We start from the raw sequence: 20,861 nt of genomic DNA, 5'->3' as shown, positions 1-20,861 counted from the left end.
GGCCTCCTCCTGGCTTCCTGTGTTTCTGAACACCCAGAATGGCGCACAGAGCCTTACTTCCAGATGTTAAGTCAGGATACCCTTATCTCTGCAGCTTTTCATTTATCAACACCCAGTTTTGCTAGGCAGGCTGCAACCTGCCAGGCAGATTTGCAAATCCAATTCAGGACCTACAGGCAGGTCCAAGGTCTACAGGTGGAAGGAAACAATAGGAGGCAACCACTGTGGACTGACTTCCCAGGCATTCTCCAACCTAACTGTAGAAGGGAGCCCTATTCTTTAGCAGTGATGCTCCCTGGGGCCTCAATAAATACAGCTGAAGCTTTGCTCTCCACATTGGCAACTTGGGTCTCTTCTTAGATGGTTAAAACCGGAGCTAATGACTGAGTGATGAACACATGAAACCTGTGACATTTTCTTTCTTTTAAATTTGAATTACTTTTTCACCTGCTATAGAACGAATTTTTGTCTATCCTTCACTGACACTTAAATTCTGACTTTAATTATTCCATTCATATGGTTCATCTTCCTAATTAACCTGTGTCGATCTCCCCCACACTAAGTGCCTGCAGAGTTCCACTTACAGTTTTATTTTTGTCTCATGCACTTTGTTGTTATAATTGATAGTTAGTCTCTTCACTAGTAAATGTGTCAATTATCTATGCAAAAATGATCCTTATGCCATAATTCATTTACCATAAATCCTATTTTATTGTTAATATTGCCAAACCTCTCTTTTCATTCATATTTGGTTGATATATCTGAGTCAAAGCTTTGGTATGTAGCTTCTGTCCATTATGCTTTATGTTTATCTCTTCTATTTATCAAACTTCTGGATTTATTTTTTTAATGAAATTTCCTTTCTAAAAAATATCTCCTTAATAGAGGATTTCATATATTTATTGGTACAACTGTTTTGATCAGTTAGATTTCTAGTGTGGTTTCTATTCTTTCAGGATTTTTAAAAAATGTTTTGTGTTACCCAGACTATATTATACATTCATTTATCTTTTATAATGACATGCCAGATAAACATCCTGCTCTTAATTCTGACAGCAGCAAACTTAAAGATTTTTATAAACAAATACTCTGAAACCTCCATCAAAATCATAAATTATAGTAAGACATTTGCCCATTTGCTTAGGCTAGGCTCTTCTAGTCCACCACATAAAATATTCACACATGTGTACACACACGGGTACATAAATCCTTCAAAATCTTGCTTCTTATCCTTTTCATTCTTTTTTATTCCATAGTCACCACAAAATTTGCTTAACATCAACCCATTCCCCATTACTGCTAGTGTTTTTATTAATTTTTGTCATTAATCAGCTACAATTTTTAAACACTGACAATTTCTAGCACTTCTCCATTCTTGAATTCTATTTCAATTCCTTTCCTCCACAGAGTAACTGCAAACAAGAGTCTAAGAGACCTGCAGACCGATTTATATTCCAAGACTATTGGTCTATTCGTTGCCTATCTTCCTGAACGACAACTCAGTCAAGTATGAAATTACTGAACCACACACCGTTTTGCCCTCCAGGCTACGAAGTGGATTACTGTTAACTATAGAAATCTAAAACACGGTTACACAAAGACAAGTAAATCTATTACAAAGAGCTTTTCATTGTCTCTTCTCTCCTGTCCCTATGCTATAAGGTTGGGGACTCATTTCTATGTATCTAAAACTAGAACTTAGATTCTTGCTGCTACCCATCCAAGTCAATGTGTTTCGGCTTTTCAGAGCAGACTCTCCCAGATTAACATCAATTAACAGGACAGATTTAGGCAGAAGACCTAGGTTCAGCCTCTAGTCACACTTCTTAATCCTTTCCCACTGCAGAGAGTTTATAGAACCATCTTGCAAATTCCACCTTTTGTGACACATGCAGCTGTCAACTTGGTCTATTCACTGACATTTTAGAGGAAAATAGGAAGGAAAAAGTCTCTGGTGCTTTCATTTCCACCACTGCTTTCCCATAAATTCACATATCAACTTGTTGAGAACAGACACTAGCTGATCTCTAAATCCGACCTTGTCTAATACAGGGGAACATTCATTTATGGGCTGATAGTATCCAAAAATATCAAAAGTAAGTGCTATGTAAATTACCCTTATTCTATCCATTCAACTTCCTCCCCATTCCTTTTCCTTCCACAATAAACTTCCCCCAATTTGTGTGATTTAGACTAAAATTAGCATAAAACATTGAATTACTTATGAAAATCACTGCAAGAAAGGGACAAGCCTCCCACCTTGTGGTTTACTAGCAGAATGCTCACAAATCAGGAAATCAACAGGTCTGACCCCATTACACGACTGAATGAATCACTGTGAATGAATCTAAAGAAAGTCTTGAAATCATCTTAGCCCAATATTCTTGTTTTTTCAGATAAGTAAACTGAGGCCTAGAAAGGTGATAATGACAACTTATCAACCATATAAGAAAAGTGCAAATTCTCAGCAGGTTCACAATTTCTATTTTTATCATATACACATTACCTCAATTTATTTAAGCTCTAGTATGATCTTTCGGGCATCAAATGGACTAAAGTATCTATAATTTATTACAAACAGAAAATTATGATATTACATTACACTGCCCTGCCCAAGACAAAATCTGGTCAAAGGGAAATTGAAGAACAATTTCCAGTAAAAAGGAAAATACATTTTAAAAAATGAAGCCAGAGATTTGTTAGGCTACTCCTAAGCCTTGCATTCTAGTCAGCTCCTGATCCTTTCTTTCTTTCCAATTCTAAGTCATACTGATACATGTTTCATGAAGAGACTGTTTTCTCCTAGTGCATCATTTCTAGTTCTACGATCCCTGCAACTTACATGCAATATTAAGCGCACAACTAAAGTAAAGGTCATTATGGTCCCACTATTATTTATCCAAACCACAGACACTTTTCTCAAAGTAATAATTTTTTAACTACATTTGGATTTTTTAATTCCACAAGTCAGAAATTGATGTAGTCAAAAAATGTGATCAATTACCTACTCCATTCTGAAATCCAACGTCACTGTCAACATGGCCTCAGCATGTACAAATTCAGAAGAGGCAATAAGAAGAAATAAGGATCCTTATACCCCATAAGGCAGACACCAGAGAAGAACCATGTCAAAAAAACACATGCTTCAGAGTCAGGCAGATTTAATCTTAATATCAGCTCTGCCTCTTAGTAGCTGACTGATGTTGAACAAAAGATACTCAATGTTCTTGAGACCTAGATAATAAATAGTAATATCTATTTCAAAGGAGTGTTGTCAGAATTTGGTGAAATAATTTAAATAAAGTGACTAACTCAATATTTAGCATATGTACATCCTCAATAAAGCTAGACTAACTTTTGCTACTGTTGGTATAAAAGTTAATATAAATATATAAATATATTTGTTCAACTATGTGTAAATAACTTTAGGAAGATAAACAAAAAACTGACAGGAAGTAAACTGAGCTAAGGAATAAGGTAGGATCCTTTTGTGGTATACATTTGAATTTACTCAAGAATAAAGTTAAAGTTAAAAATCAATTGTATATAAAATCTATAAAGAAATACAAGACTGGCTCAATATTCAAAAACATCAATGTAATATACCATATTAACAAGCTAAAGAAGAAAAATCATACAAATATATTAATACAGAAAAGGTATGTGAGAAAACTTGACACATTCATAATAACGACTTTCAGAAAAATAAGAATATTAGGGGGCTTCCTCAACTTGATAAAGGACATCCAAAACCAGTCTGCAGCCCTAACATTATTTCTTTTTTTTTTTTTTTTTTTTTTTTGAGACGGAGTCTCGCTGTATCGCCCGGGCTGGAGTGCAGTGGCCGGATCTCAGCTCACTGCAAGCTCTGCCTCCCGGGTTTTTACGCCATTCTCCTGCCTCAGCCTCCCGAGTAGCCGGGACTACAGGCGCCCGCCACCTCGCCCGGCTAGTCTTTTGTATTTTTTAGTAGAGACGGGGTTTCACCGTGTTAGCCAGGATGGTCTCGAACTCCTGACCTCGTGATCCGCCCGTCTCGGCCTCCCAAAGTGCTGGGATTACAGGCTTGAGCCACCGCGCCCGGCAACATTATTTCTAAAGGTGAAAGACTTAATGCTTTTCTCCTAAGATCAAGAATAAGGCAAGGACGTCCACTCTCATCCCTGTCAGTCAAATAGTGCTGGAAATTCTAGCCAGTGCAATCAGCAAAAGAGAAACAGCATGCAAATAGAAAAGGAAAAAATAAAACAATTCCTATTTGCAGACATGATTGTCTCATAGCAAATTCCAAAATATCTACAAAGAATTTCAAGTGAGTTCAGCAAGGTGACAGTATACAAGATCAACATTCAAAAATTAATTGTATTTCTATATACTAGATGAATGTGTGAACACCAAAATTAAAAATATCACTTATAATCATTCAGAAAAATGAAAACTTAAGTGTAAATCTAACTCAACATGTATAGCACTTATACGCTGGAAACTATAAAATGCTCATAAAAGAATTTTTAAAATTTTTCAATAAATGGAGAGGCATAGTGTTCATGGAACAGAAAAGACTCAACATAGCAAAGATGTCAAAATTCTCCTCAAATTAACAGGTTTACCAAGCAATTTCCATCAAAATCCTAGCAAGATGTTTTTGCAGATATAGGTAAGATTACTATAAAATCTACATGGAAAGGCAAAGGCCTTGAACAGCCAAGTAATCTTGAAAAATAAAAATAATGTGGACAGAAATAATCTACCTGATTTCAAGACTCATTTTGTGGCTACGCTAATCAAAATTATGTGCTACTGTTGGAAAGACAGACACATAGATTAACGGAACAGAACAAAACATTCAGAAACATACCCACACAAGTATGTCCAACAAAAAATTGTGCATTTTGACAAAGGCACGAAAGCAATTCTATGGAGAAGAGATAACCTTTTCAACAAAGGGTTCTAGAGTAAATGGAAATCCATAGGTCCTCTCCCACCACCAAAAGAAAGCCTCAACCAAAGCCTCACACTTTATACAAAAATTAACTCAAAATGAGTCATAGAGTTAAATGTAAAAAGTAAAACTAAAACTTTTAGAAAAAAATGAGAGACAATCTTTAGGACCCAGAGCTAAGCAAAGAGTTCTTCAACTTGACTCTAAAATCAAGATCCATAAAAAGAAAAAATGATAAAGGAAACTTCAGCCAAATTAAAAATTTTGCTTACCTTGCTGGCTGGGAGTGGTGGCTCACACCTGTAATCCCAGCACTTTGGGAGGCCGAGGCGGGAGGATTACCTGAGGTCAACAGTTCGAGACCAGCCTGGCCAACATGGTGAAACCTCGTCTCTACTAAAAGAGACATAAAAATTAGCGGGGAGTGGTGGTGCACACCTGTAGTCCCAGCTACTCAGGAGGCTGAGGCAGGAGAATTGCTTGAACCTGGGAGGTGGAGGTTGCAGTGAGCCAAGATTGTGTTACTGCACCTCTGCCTGGGCAACACGGCAAGACTCTGTCTCAAACAAAACAAAACAAAACAACAACAACAAAACTTTGCTCACTTTGAAAGACACTGTTAGAGGATATGAAGCCAAACTATAGATTGGGAGAAAATATTTGCAAAGCACATATGAGACAAAGGACTACTGTTTAGAATAGAAAAAACTCTCAAAACCCAGGAGTACAAGAGAAAAAAAAAACAAAAAAAACACCACAATAAAATAATGGGAAATGATGTGAAAAGACTTTTCACCCAAAAGGACCTACAGAAGACAAATCAGCACATGAAAAGATGCTCAAGGTAAACCAGCTGTTAGGAAAAGCAAATTAAAACCACAATACCATATTAGTACACACCCAACAGAACTGCTAAAATGAAAATAGCGACAACACTAAACATGAAAACGTGGAGAAACTGGATCACTCACGCATTCATTGCAGGTGAGAATATAAAATGGTACAGTCCCTCTGGAAACAGTTTGGTAGTTTCTTTAAAAACTAAACGTACAACTACCATATGATCCAGAAACTGCACTCCTAGGCATTTATCCCAGAGAAATGAAAACTTATGTTCACAGAAAAACCTACACATGAATGTTTATAGCAGCTTTACTCATAATGGCCCAAAAATGAAAATAAAAAAACAAAAAAGATGTCGAATGGGTGAATGGTTAGACTGGGGTACATCCAAACCATGGAATACTACTAAGCAACAGAAAGAAATCAACTACAGTATTAATGCATGCAATAACTTGGATAAGTCTCTAGAGAATTATGCTAAGTAAAACAAGTCAGTCCAAAAAATATTACATATTTTTTGGTTCCATGTCTATAACAAACTGTTTTGATTCCATTTCTATAACACCCTTGAAATGACAAATTTGGAGATAAGATAAATGGTTGTCAAGGGTTAAAAAGGGTTTGAGGGTGGGAAGGAAGTAGCTGTGACAATATAAGGGCAACGTGAGGGAGCCCTGTGGCGATAGAAATGTTCTGTATATTGATGGCAAATGGCAAAGTCCTGGTTGAGGTATTGTACTACAGCTCTACAAGATGTTATCATGGATAGGAGGCAGTTACCAGGTAAAGGGCACCAGAGAACTCTCTGTATTACCTCTTACAACTGCAGGTGAATCTATAATTATCTCAAAATAAAAAGTTTCACTAAAAAAAACCAATTACATATAAAATCCACAAAGAGATTTAATCAGATTCGAACAGACTTACCCAAAGCCCCACCCATCTATTGCACTGGTAAACACCACATTTCCCTGTTCTGGAGAGAAGTAAAGCTGAGAATCATCTGTGTCCTCCGAGCCAGTGCTCCAGTCATATACTTGCTCTCCTTGTTCAGAATTTGGATTCACTTGGGATTCAGTCTCTCTCTCCGCTCTTTCTTCTGGGACTTTAGAAGTAAAAAGAGTTCCTGTGAGTGCATTAATCTAGGAGAGATGGTGAAACGGCAGAGTGTCATTCAGATACTTAGCATGCTCATGGCAGGAGAAACATTGTTTAACCCATGTTAGGGCTTGAATCATCCGTCAGTTTGGGCTCATTAAGCACACATGAATGGAGGTGACATTTACAATTAGTGAATAACTTACATGTATCCATTCTTCCTAAACTCAGCATAACTAAATTCTAAGGCTTTTGGAAGGTCATTTTGTGATTATTATTAGTTTAATGTAAATGTTAATGTCATACCCTTAATTTGTTTTTCAGCACTGAGGCCTACTATCACAAAGTACTCATGATTTCCAACCCCAGAATCCTAGTTTGTAACCTTAGTCCACTGCCTTGCCCATTTCTCACATCAGTTGTCTGAAATGTTCACTACCCTCTTCGGGCCCTCTTCCCAACTCCTAATCCTCAATTACTTTCACTCCCAAATAGGCAGTAATCTTATGTCCTACCTCAGAAAGAAAATGGAACCTATTATTCATATTTCCTTCAAGTGCCCCACATTCCAATCTACAAGCTCACTTATGTCTGCAAATACCACTGACCTTTCTCCTGCCAATGCAGGGCAGAAGTTACTTTACCTGTTCCTATTTCTACAGGGAATGATAGCCATCCATCATTCTTTTTCACTGTTCTACTTTTATCGTTTCCTGCCCTTAGCAAATAAATATACTCAAGTTGCTCTCATCAATGCTTTCCACTGTCTTGAGGAAGAAATTTCAAACTCCTATGCATGGCATACAAGGTTCATCAACATCTGAATCCATAACCTTTTTCCCATCTCTTGTCACTGTTTAACATGATCTAATTAATCAGCTAAAAAACAATTTGCAGTTCCTTAAATAAAACATTGTACTGTGCTTTTTCTTGCCTTTATGACTTTGCCTGTCATATTCCTTCTCTTTTGAATGTCCTTTTCTTAACTGTCTACCTGGCAAACACCTACTTTACTTCCATCTCAAGGTTTCCATTGTACGACTTCTAACTCATTCTTCCCTCTTGACCCACACTGGGTTGGATGGCCCTTATCTATGCTGTCATATCACACCCAGGGCTTATCTCATTGTTCTCCAAGTATCTCTTTGTTTGTCTCCCCTACTATACTGTGAGCTCCTTGAAAATAGGGATTCTGACCTGTCCAACTTACATTCACAATCCCTAGTACACAATGGACATTCGATAATTCATTTATTCAACAAATATCTATGAAATATTTGCTGAATAAATAAATGAATGAATGCTTGGGTAAAATTTCCTCTAACAACAGGTAATAAAATACTATAGACAGGTAATAAAATCCTAATACTGCTTCATTTTGGAACCAAGATACAAAGTTTTAAACAAGAGAGCCTATCGTCCAAGCTTTATATGATGGGTGCTTCCAAGAGATGGAAGGGACTGAGAACATGCTTATTCCGTAGCCACTGTTGTAGAATAACACCAACATGTATGAATCTGAAGTGGAAAATTCACTTTTCTGCAGCAATGGCTCATACCCAGCTCAGTAACTTCCTTACAACTCTTCTTCAAGGCTAAATTTTTTAAATACTAAAAATTAAAATAACTGTTCTAAAATACTCTTGAGGTGAGAATAGGCCTCTTGTGGGGTGAATTTCAGTTCCACTATCAAGCAATCTATCTTATTAATCACTAAAACTGTACAGATGTTTTCAAGCCAAGCTTGTCGCAGAACTGCCTGTGTCTAATAAAAACAGAAAGAAAAATGTAAAACTCATGATTTGAAATAATTAGAGCACATTAGAAAATCTTGATTAATAACCACTCTAGACTGTTTCAGTCACACAAAGGCATTCAACAGGCATTCACAAAGTATGTATACAGCACAGTAGCAAAGAACTACAGACAAGAAATCATCATTGTCTTTATGCAACTGACAGATTAAGAAGGACAAATAAGGCCGGGCACAGTGGCTCACACCTGTGTCTCAGCACTCTGGGAGGCTGAGGCAAGTGGATCGCTTGAGGCTGGGAGTTCAAGACTAGCCTGCAACATGGTGAAATCTCGTCTCTACTAAAAATACAGAAATTAGCCAGGCGTGGTGGCACATGCCTGTAATCCCAGTTACTGTGGAGGTTGAGGCATAAGAATCACTTGAACCCAGGAGGTGAAGGTTGCAGTAAGCCAAGATTGCACCACTGCACTAAAGCCTGGGTGACAGAGCAAGACTCTGTTTCAAAACAAACAAAAACAAAAACAAAGTATGTTAAATTAAAGTCATCATCTCTAAGATCCCTTCAGAACTCTGGTGATTTAACTCCATCACAGACTGGAACATTACCAAATGTGAAATATAAAACCAATGTTCTGATTGTCAGTGAAATGCCTAAAGTCAGTTAGTTCCTACTCTTTTCTCACCCTTAACCATTTAAGTATTTTCTCATCACAATCCATTACCTATGGACAGACTCTTTCCACAGCATCTACCACAATGATGCATCCATCACAAATGCGAACAGCAGTTGATACTTCTGAGGAAAAGTCCACGTGTCCTGGAGAGTCTATCAGATTAATCATTACCTAAAATACAATTCGTAAACACACATTTTCAGTTGTGCAGGTATACAATGCTCTTCCTCAGGCATTCTAGAATAAGAAGCTAAAACCTTCTAAGAAAAAACTGAGCAAAGCTAAAGGAGTCAAAAACTCAGTCAAGAGCTACCATTCCAACTTTTCTCACTGATGGGACTACTGATTCCAAATAGCATCTATATAAAATGTTAAAGGACTTTACTATTCTAATAGCTAACACTTAAGAGCTTAGAGTGAGCCAGTCACTGCGATACTCACTTTTAATGTGCTAATCACATTATTGAATCCTTACAATATCCCTGTGAGATATATATTACTATTCTCCTTTCACAGTTTAGGACATTGAAACTGAAAGAAATCAACGCCCAAGATCCTGACAGTAAAAGCTGTTCAAAGGGCCAACAAAGTAGTTGGCCAAGTTCTTCCCTACAATTTATCAAAGAGCAGTGTATCAAGATTTAGATTTAGACTCAATTCTACAAAAGATGTAGACTCAAATCTACCACAACTTAAGGAGCAGTTACTACATGCCAAGCAGTGTGCTATGTGCTCTCCCATTAATATCTCCTTCAATAGTCTCAACAGACAAATGTATTAAACTTATAGTAGGGTGATGGCACATCCTAAGTTGTCTGGTTTTAGCACTGAAAACTCCCACATCCCATCAAAGCCCTTAGTCCCAGGCAAACAAGAAAAAAAAAGATCATCCTAGGTTTAGAGAGTTATCATTAAACATAACTTAGTATACCATGCAGAAAATTAGTAATACTATGGAATTCTATACTAATTCCCCATTATCAATAAATTTGATATAATTCTCTTTTAAAGACAGAATAACTATTAGAATGCTCAAACACATACTTCACTTTTGCTCCTCCCCTTAACTCAGTGTTTATCAACTTGATTGTGCTCAAGAATGACTACAAGGTTGAGTATCCTTTATCTGAAATCCAAAATGCTCCAATGAACATTTCTTTTTTGTGCCATGTTGGTATTTGAAGAGTTTTGAATTGTGGAGTATTTCAGATTTTGGATTTTCAGATTTGGGATGCTCAACCTGCAATTTATGGGCCATTTACAGGATTTTTCCCTAATATAATTTTAACAACTTCGCTTGTGCCCTAGGTGATACAGATGATAAAACACCACCACAACAATAACCACAACCAGAACTTAACATCTGTGGACTGCCTATTCACGGCTGGCATTGCTCTAAGCATATTATAGAAATTATCTAATGTTTACTTACAACAATCCCCTGTAGTAGTTACAACTATTAGCCCAATTTTATACAGCAGGTAACTAAGGCACAGAAAAGTTAAGTATTTTTCTCAAGGACATCCAGCTAGAATCCAACTCTGAGGTTAACTGACTAAGATCACACAATTCAAAATGATAGAGTAGAAGTTCAAATCCATTTAACTCCAAAGACCATACCTCTAACCACTACACTCAGAAGGCAGTAACTTTTACCACACATGCCAAGATTCCACTGCTAATGAATTCCTAAAACACTGGGTGAAGCATTCCCAAGTGTACTATGGCTCAGTGGGAAAGACTGCCATCAGTTAGCAACAGACTGTCTTCTTCAGAATCACTCCTCCCAGCTGCCTCTTGGTCTTTTCATGCAAACTGCTTTATGAGGAACCATTGCTCTGCTGAAACCACCAGAGAAGGCTCCAACCAGAGGAGACCACGGAGATCTCCAATGAAGATCCAAGAAGTCAAATAATCAGAGCCCTGGAGCAATGGTCCACTGGACCTCAATCGAGCCTTTCACTGTCAGATCTCACACCAGTTTTCCTAGCCAACATTTTCAATAAGTACCATGGTCTCAACCAAGTACACCAGAAAAAAAGGAGCATGTCTAGTAGTGGTCTACGGTCCTAGCATATAAAATTAAAGTTGTGAGATTCTTAGAATTACTCAGCATCTTCTCAGCCTAAGCCTTTATTTCATAGAAAAACATGCTAATGCCCTCAAAAGGTAAGAGACTGACCCAAGGTCCCAAAAGAAGCAAGCCAGAAATACACCCCGGGCTATTGAATAATCTTAGTCACTTCTCAGGTCTTAGGTGCCTTCATACTTTGCAACTGGGGAAACCACACTAGCCTGTTCGTTTGGCTGAACTCCAGACTTGAGAGTGGGAGAACTTCAAGCACTTTCCCACCCTTTGTGATACGACCTGGACCTGATACACAAGTTTCAGAGACTGGGTCTCCAGTCAAGTCCTTTACAGAGTCTAAAAATGCACTCGTACAGAAATTTCAGGCTTCCTATACAACAGTGCTTTTATTGGAGTGCTTTTATTGGAGTTAGACCTTTTAGGGAATACTCAGAAAAATGAATACCTGTCTACCTATCTATGCTCCTCTAATTATGCATCCATTTCCAGATTCTTTGAAATTCATTCAGGAAGGGCAAGTTCGGATCTAGAGAGGAACTGAAAGCTAGAGATACACCAAGTGTTTCTGTCTGAAAATCTACATCCTAAAAAATAAGTGTCTGGTCAAATAATACAGCTGAGAAATACAGCCGGCCTTGGAGCTCACATCACACATACATATTAAAGGTTCAGAGAAGCCCTGTGACAGAAGTCTGTCCAACTCTATTTAACCTGGAGTTTCTCAAATGTATTTAATGGTGAGAAAGAGCAAATGCCATGGTCAGTTACACAGCTGACAGAGGCTTGGCTCAGCTCTGAGTCAGGCCTCCCAATTCCTCTTTCAATGCCTTTTTCATCTTAATTCTTTCCAAACAACTTTAACCTAAATTTTCGAAGGTTGGAGAAAGAAGTCCCATATCCATTAGAGAAAAAAAGTCCACAAGCACAGCTCTTCTGCTGTGACTTCAGCCACATTATGTATCTTTAAAAAATGCCACTTACCACTTTTGTGTGTGTGTGATCAAATTTAAAAACAATATAAAAACAGTTACAGGATTTATCATGCTAGATATTACTATTGCTAGTGGAAATTATTTTAAAAGTAGAGAATGCATAACACTTTTCAGGAGACAACATTTTTTACATGCTAAATGATCTTTCCAATTTGTAACAAAGTCCTGAAGCTATGTGTTGAATTAATCCCTGTAATAGCATTCAGGGACAGAAACTTCTGCTGCTTTACTTCCCAGGCATTCCAAACTAAACCGCTTCATTTCAAGGCACAGATATAATCAGTCAAGCAACAATCCAATCTTTTCATGTTCCAGGGAACTGAAACAAAAGTTGGAAGACCTGAAGTTAATTATGGGAGATATATATCTTCCAGACAATTTCTGCTGCTAATAGGGAGTTACGGGAAACGAATTCCTCCCTTGCCCATGGTTTTAAAGTGCCATGGATAATCATCTCACAGAAGGTGCACATTTTGTCACTAGTACATGCCAAAACACCTCTGTATTCAGTAAAATTTCATGTAAGTCGTGTTCAACTTCCAAAACATTAGAAATGTTCACTAGCAAATACATAGAAAGCTGATGAGAGAAAACTTTCCATAAAATAAAGAAGAAAAACTGAAGGTATGGACGACGATCTGAACTTCCTGAAAGTGTCTGTTGTTTCAGTGTATTGGTAGAATATTTTGCCTGACAACAAAAATAACAGAAATACAAGCAGAACCTGAGTTACCTGAAGATATGTTCCTAAATTCCGTATGTATGAACTTATAACAATTATATACATAAATTGTACCCCAACTATAAAGTAACCACAAGTCTCCCTCCACAGGAAATACCACTTTTTATTGGTTTAATTTTTTTTTTTTTTTTTTTTTTTTTTTGAGACAGGGTCTCACTGTAACATTCAGGCTGGATGCAGTGGCACAATCATAGCTGACTCCAGCCTCAAACTCCTGGGCTCAAGCAATCCTCCTGCCTCAGCCTCCAGAGTAGCAGGGACTGCAGGCACACAAGGGTAATTTTTATTTTTATTTTTTTGTAGAGATGGGGTCTCACTGTGTTGCTGTGGCAGTTCTCAAACTCCTGTCCTTAAGTGATCCTTCTGCCTCCGTCTCTCAAAGTGCTGGGATTACAGATGTGAGCCACTGAACCTGGTTTCCTTTTCTATCTTAAATCACTACTATGTTTTTATATTTTAAATTAATGTATAACATAAATCAACTAATATGGCTTATCTGACAGAATTATAAAGCACAATTGTAAAGCTGACACAGGTAACAGGGTAACTATCTTTATGAGAAGCTTGCCACAAGGAGAGGTGAAGGGTGGTTGACTCTGATGGTATGTGTCAAAACTGAAATGGGGTCAGGCACAGTGGCTCACACCTATAATCCCAGTATGTCGGGAGGCCAAAACAAGAGGATCACTTGAGCCAAGACCAGCCTAGACAACAGAGCGAGACCATCATCTCTACAAAAAAATTTTAAAAATTAGCCAGGCATGGTGGCACATGCCTGTAGTCCTAGCTACTTGGGAGGCTGAGGCAAGAGGACTGCTTGTGTCTAGAAGCTCTGGGCTGCAGTCAGCTATGATCACCACTGCACTCCAGCCTGGGTGATAGAACGAGACTCTTGTCTGAAAAAAAAAAAAAAAAAAAAAAAAGTGACATGAGTTAGGAAAAAGAGAGGAAAAAACGATGTCGAAACAACTATGAATAGCAAACTGATTAAGTTTTCTTTTGCTGCACAAACCCAACCTGAAGGCCTCTCCAGACCTTCCTCCAACATGAAACTAGACCACGTACAGACCACTTCTGACTACATTTTACCTCACCTACTTTTGGTTTTTTTCAGTATGATGCCAGTCCACATCTGCCACCCAGTACTGTGGCCACACCCTGAACTCTGACATCACTAAGAACTGCTCCACCTTTGAAGGCCTGCTGCATAGATAGTAAATCTAATAATTACACATCCACATAGTCTTAATTCCTTTGATCATTGGCAGTTTTGCTTGGAAGGGTGTAAGAACCAGAATAAGAAACAGTAAAAAAAAAAAAAAAAAAAAAAAAAAGGTTGATGTTTACTTATAATCTCTCTACACCTAGCATCACCCTGGAGAGTCATAGATCAAGGATCAATTTCACGCTGCTAATGCACGTCATTACTATAAGGTACAGGTCTCATTATCAGAGTAATTGAGAGAGTAATTATAGTATAACTTTGACTAAGAAGGGGGAAGAGGAAACATGCAGAGGAATGTGGAGCTGAAAGAAGGATTTATGTATTTTTTAAGACAAGACAGACTTGAGCATGATTAAAAGCTGATGGTTACAAGCCAGTACAGAGGGAGAGGTGGAAGAAAAGATCATAAACAGAAGATAAGTCCAGAGCACAGGTTTTTGCCAGTGACAGGAGGCAAGCAAAAAATGCCCACCCCATTACCTTTTGAGATACAGTGGCAAGCAGGTGAGAATTCTTCTCTTTTCTGTGAAATAGAAGGTAAGAATGTCTTCTGACCTGTGGAGGAGGGGATTACAGGTAGGTTGAAAGAGACCAGAAGGTTTAAAACAGCTGTTGGGAAGAATAAGCAAGACCTAACAGGGAGACATGGAAAGTCTGCCAGCAGTGTGGAAGACCATGTGAGAACCTAGCCCAAATACAATGACAAAGATGTATAGAGAATTAGCTTCATCAAGGGTTCAAGTTTTGTTGGGAAAAATATGACAGAAGGTCAAGAACCAAAGAGACTGAAGATGCTGGCAAGACTGTCAATGAAATGACAAATCTGGGCTGTATGAGGCAGAAAGTAAATGAAGAAAAATGTTGATGGGAGTCAAAAAACCAGAGAATATTATGAAGTCAAAGAATGGGTACTTCGTTAGTCAGGTGAAAGAAAGAACTGGGAGAATCAAAGATTGTAGAGAAGGAAGTATTTAAGTTTGAAATGTCAAAGATGGATAGCTCAAGGTGATGCTAAAAACCAGAAAGCAGTCATGACAACGGGTAGGTGAAGTGGAGAATCAATGTTGTTGAGAGGATAAGCTGTTGAAGAAGTCATTCTTAGGGATGGTAAAAGTCACCTTAGAAGATTCAGGTGAAAAGAAAAATTATGAGACCAGGAGCCAAATTCACTAATGAACAGGAACCATCACCAGGAGCTGACAATGATTGGAAAGGTGAATAACCGGATGGTCTGAGTCTTGAAAGAAGAAGTTTGAAAACAAGGGTAGAAGATTAACTTTTGTCATTAGATCTGGGAACAAAAAGAATGGCAATCCCATATCCTAACCCAGAGATTCATGGAACATGAACGGACGAGTAGCATTCACTTGAAAAAAGTACATGGTAGGCAATGTCATCAGAAGACAGCAAGGCAGAAGAAGGAAACGTCAATAAAAAGACATTGAGGATGTAGGGATGTTTGTTTACCTTGGAATGTTTTTAGAGTAAGTTTTGGTAAGGAAGGGAATAATGGGAGATTGAAAGAGGGTGTCAGAGCCACAGAGAAACATGGGGAAGAGACTATAAGAGAGGCCAGATCATGTAGCTTACACAGTGGGCAGTGACTGAAGACCACAGCACAGGTAGTGCTGGCCACAAGACATCCATAGTAATCGCTGATGGAAAGGAGATACTCGAGCCTCAGGAGGAATTATTTGTGGCCTGACTTCCAAGAGACTAATGGTCCAAGTAAATAGGCTGGAAATGTTGGTTCTAGGACTACTACCACATGCTAGAACTTAGTCTGTCCTTGGGAAAGTATCTTCACCTCTCTGAACTCCATTTTTGCACATATGTAAAGTAAGAGTAATACTCATCACAGAGTTGCTGTGAAGATGAAACAAAATCAGGCAAATGAGACACCTAGCTCAGAAGTGAACTATCGTGTACCTAGTTTCTTAGGCCTGCATCTAAGGTCTCTGAATGAAAGAGATGACTTTCTGGTACATGCTGGCCTTGTCTGCAACTAGATAGCATGAGTCAGTGTCTCCATGGACTGGCCTTTGGAGTATAAAACCAGAGAGCCACAGAGCTGAAATCAACACATGCGTAAATCCTCCATCTGCCCACAACCACTAACCCTAACAGAGGTAATTACAAAGTGATCAACTTGCATATGGACCTCTTTGCAGAAGGCTGCTGTATCCTTGGTCTCCACATTTGGAGGACATCCTCACTTCATATGGCTGACTCTTGGTGAATCCCAAGTGTACCACTGACCTAGGCTAATAGCTAGACTGTACGCCTAAGGTTACACACTAAAAGTTCATAAGCTAAAGCCCACTGCAGTGTGTTCCACAAGGTGTTTTACAATTCTTAAATAAGTTGGTAGCATTTTGATATTTGGAAGATTTTACCAAAAATCCAGATGCCAACTTTTCTTGAAAAAAAAAAAAAATTCCCACAGGATATCAATCAATCAACTGGAGCTGAGTGATGCTGACCCTTACCCCAGGAATCCAGGGAGGTATTCCATGGGTGGGCATAATTCACTCTCTAGTCCTTAAGAGCCCCACCCAAACTGCCTCACTTGTGCAGAGGTGTCAACAACATGTCAGCAATAATGCTGTATTTAATAATCATATCTGACAGGTGTTAGAATAAATAAACTATTTGAGGGCGAAATAAAGTTAGATATTTACCTCACAGTGTGTGCATACACATACAACTTGCAATAAATATAAAAATTGAAAATATAAAATAACTGGTGGTGAACTGAGAGAGATTTCTATTTCATTTTTGTGTTTTAATGTATATTCTATAATACATACTAAATTCTCTACAGTAAATATGAACTTGGACCAGGTGTGGTGGCTCACAATTGTAATCCCAAAACTTTAGGAAATGGGTAGAAGGCTTGCATCTAGGAGGTTGAGATCAGTCTGGGCAACATAGCAAGATCCCATCTCTACAAAAAAATTGAAATATATGTGTATACATATATATAAATAGAAACATATATATATACACACAATATATACTATGTATGTAACATATATATACACATATGTGTGTATGTATGTATATAAACTTGTAAATTTATTTAAAATATTTTAAAAGATGATTTACATAAAAACTTCAAAAGTTCAGCAACAGCAGTATTTGCTCAGATATAAAAAATGGCTATACAGTAGAAATGACAGCAGTATTCCTTTTGATGAATTTCAAATTATTTAACCCATGTGAATCTATTTCTGTCTTCCATATCTGGAGTCCAGGCTAAAGGATTCAAAGGCATTACATCCCCTTAGGATATTTTACAGAATGTATATTGTTAGGAATACTTCCTAACAAGATAAATGTATGGTATTCTTGTGGGTGGGACACACAGAGGTAAGAAACAGGCAAATAACAAGATTTAATAATATGATCCCAATATTTGTAGCAAATTTTGGTCACAAACGTAAAGATAATAGAGGCTCCATTTTCTCAAAGAAGAATTATGTTCCTGGAAAATGCTAAGATAGTGTATGACCTTGATGGTTTTCAACACCACTTCTATAATGTGCATGATTTATCTGTTTACCTTAAACTAGAATAAGACCCTATATTTCAACCCAAATAAAGACTTGAAAATACTTTTGAAAGCTTAGTAAATTAAGAGTCAGAACCAGAGAAAGAGCTTAACTTGCATTTAGTACACAAATTCTCAAATAAGAGGGCATTCAAAGTGGGTAAGAAGGAGGGGAAGGCATGGTATAAATAAAAGTCACCTGTGGAGTTTCTTCAATCATCAGGTTTCCCTCTTTTTCTCCCATCTAGGTTTCCCTTCAGACTGTCCCACCTTCATAGCAGGAAATACCCCATTCTGGAGAATCAGTACTAAGATATGGATAAAAACATATCTCATCTCTCAGGTGATCTGAGAGGATATGTCCCAGTCAACATTCCTAACTTCTATCCTCATAAGGCTCTGAATTGTCAAGTGTGCTGACTGCTCAGCCCAAATTCCCTTCTAGGAAGTCATCCCATGCTCACAAGAAACATGTTTGACACTTTTTGACTCCACTCCAATCACCACTGATTGGACTAGGAGGTGACTAACCAACCCAAGGGCAGCCAATCCACAGCTGCAACCTCTGTGATGGGTTCACATGAAAAGATAAGCAGAGCCGCATCCTGCTCTGAAGACTGTGTGTTCAGAAACACAAGAGATTGAAGCAGTAGGCAACAGAAATAAGGTGAAAAGAGATAGGATAAAAGGGTAAGAAGTCAGGGCAAGGTGAATGCACAAAGATGAAGACCTGACAGTAGGCAAAAGCTATGAGACAGAGAAAAGACATACAGGATAATAGTGGAGATAAAAACAGACACCCAAATCCAAGGACAACAGTGGAGTTCCAGAGGAAGGATCCATAAACTTTTACTGATGTGGTCTCTAGAACTAACTTGGATCCAGAATCAAAATCTGGCTCCAATTTTTATAAAACATCACTCCAATAAGACTCCTGTTTTTCAATTTTCATGAATATTATTTCTAATATCATTTCACACGTATGCTTTCAATAATCTATCGCACCCCAACCCAAGCTAGCTTCAGTTTCCAGTCTGTGCAATCAAGAAAGAATACCTGGCCAGATGCAGTGGCTCCTGGCTGTAATCCCAGCACTTTGGGAGGCCAAGGCAGGCAGATCACCTGAGGTCATGACGAGACCAGCCTGGACAACATGGTGAAACCCCATCTCTACTAAAAATACAAAAAATAGCTAGGTGTGGTGGCATGCGCCTGTAATGCCAGCTACTCAGGAGGCTGAGGCAGAAGAATCACTGGAACCCGGGAGGCAGAGGCTGCAGTGTGCCGAGATAGCACCACTGCACTCCAGCCTGGGTGACAGAGCAAGATTTTGTCTCTTAAAAAAGAAAAAAAAAAAAAGTGTACCTAAAACAATCTGTGAGCAGCCAAGATCACAGAGCTCAACAAAATTAGAGTTCAGACCATTCGATTCCCAGGGTCCTATAGCAAATTCTTCTACAATACTACACCAGAAAGACAAATGTGAATTGGAGTGGGTGAATTTTATGGTATATAAATTAAACCTTAACAAAGTGGTTAAAGGACTCAGGGGAGGGGGACTAGAGAGAAAGTATAGAGCAGAACAACTAAAACTGACACCAGAGGAATCTTCAAATAAAAACAGACTAATAATCTGGGTAAGGAGGAAGGCAGCCTACAAATCTCTTGAAGTCTATAAAATGAGATAAATCAATAGACCCTCAACCCCATTCTCTGGATTACAGGAAGAGAACATACCCTTTAAAATGTGAGAATTTTTTTTTTTTTAAATGAAGTGTTACTTTAAACATTAAACATTGAGAATTCATGTGCCTAAGAACTTCAAAACTGGTTTGGCACAACAGCCATGCCCCACAGAGTATGTCTTTTGGTGGCAATGCCAAAGATATGACACTTGTGAAGGATGAACCACAGGTAAGTCCATTAGGGAAACAAAATATATCTTTATTATTTTCTTCTAATTATAAGAATACACATTTTGTGTAAAATTTTCAAATACTACAAAAATAAATATTTTGAAAAGTGCAAGTTTTCCCATAATCATAGCCCCTGCAGAGAGCTACTGTTAAAGGTTTGGTAAGTATCCTTCCAGACACCTTTATCTGCATATATATTTTTATTACCCAAACACATTCATATCTTACAAAAATAGTCTGCATTTTCTGTGTCTTAACATACCATTCTTCCCTATACAATGACATATATATTAAACAGTAGGTTTAACAGCTGCACAGTATTTCACAGCTTGGATGTATCAGTTTATTTAACTATTCTCCTACTGACATTGAGGTTGTTGGTATTTTTTTCACGAATACAAACTTTTTAGTGAATATCAGTGACATGTATCTTACACACTGACATGACTCTTTCTGTCAGATAAATTCCTAGAAGTGTTACTATCGAAGTAGCATCCTCATTTGAGGATAGCAAGCTAGTCCTGATCATGCCAGTCTACTTTTAAGTAAGTAAAACTCCAAATCTAACATGCAGGCTAGGCCATGAGGCAGAATAGTAGGGCTGAACCAGCTAAAGGCCTAGGGCTCCTGACTTTCCTTGTGAAGAAATCCATACAAGCACCTGGTGGAGGGGGCCAGTGTGAACTGCCAGTTCTTCTGCCCTCAAGCCAGTCAGAGGTTTCCATTTGCTTCCAAGCCTGGACAGCATGACTCTGACAACAGATCATGTGTAAAGGCCAGAATAAAATATGTAGAATATAAGCAAAGAAACTGCGGCATGCAGTTAATTCAGAAAGAGAGAGGAGGACATGAACGATGCAAAGCTCTGTTTCTGTAAAACAGATTGATTAACCTGTTGCATAATGTAGTGAAATGGCACTGGATTTCATAGTGATCCTTCGGATCTGTTCATCTTCTCTGCTGTCCATGTACCTTGACTGGAAAAATGCAACATATGCATCTTCACTTCCCAAAGAATTAAAACGTAACAT

General features: G+C 38.1%; 1 pseudogene; it reads right to left on the bottom strand.

The window, feature by feature from the left end:
* Positions 1 to 20,861, bottom strand: part of LOC103231494 (elongation factor-like GTPase 1) — a 52,216-nt pseudogene extending 31,355 nt beyond the window's left edge.

Source organism: Chlorocebus sabaeus, chromosome 29, assembly GCF_047675955.1.
Source record: "Chlorocebus sabaeus isolate Y175 chromosome 29, mChlSab1.0.hap1, whole genome shotgun sequence".
NCBI classification, from domain to species: Eukaryota; Metazoa; Chordata; class Mammalia; order Primates; family Cercopithecidae; genus Chlorocebus; species Chlorocebus sabaeus.
Note: the sequence above shows the minus strand (reverse complement) of the source record. Positions and strands in the feature narration are given on the sequence as shown.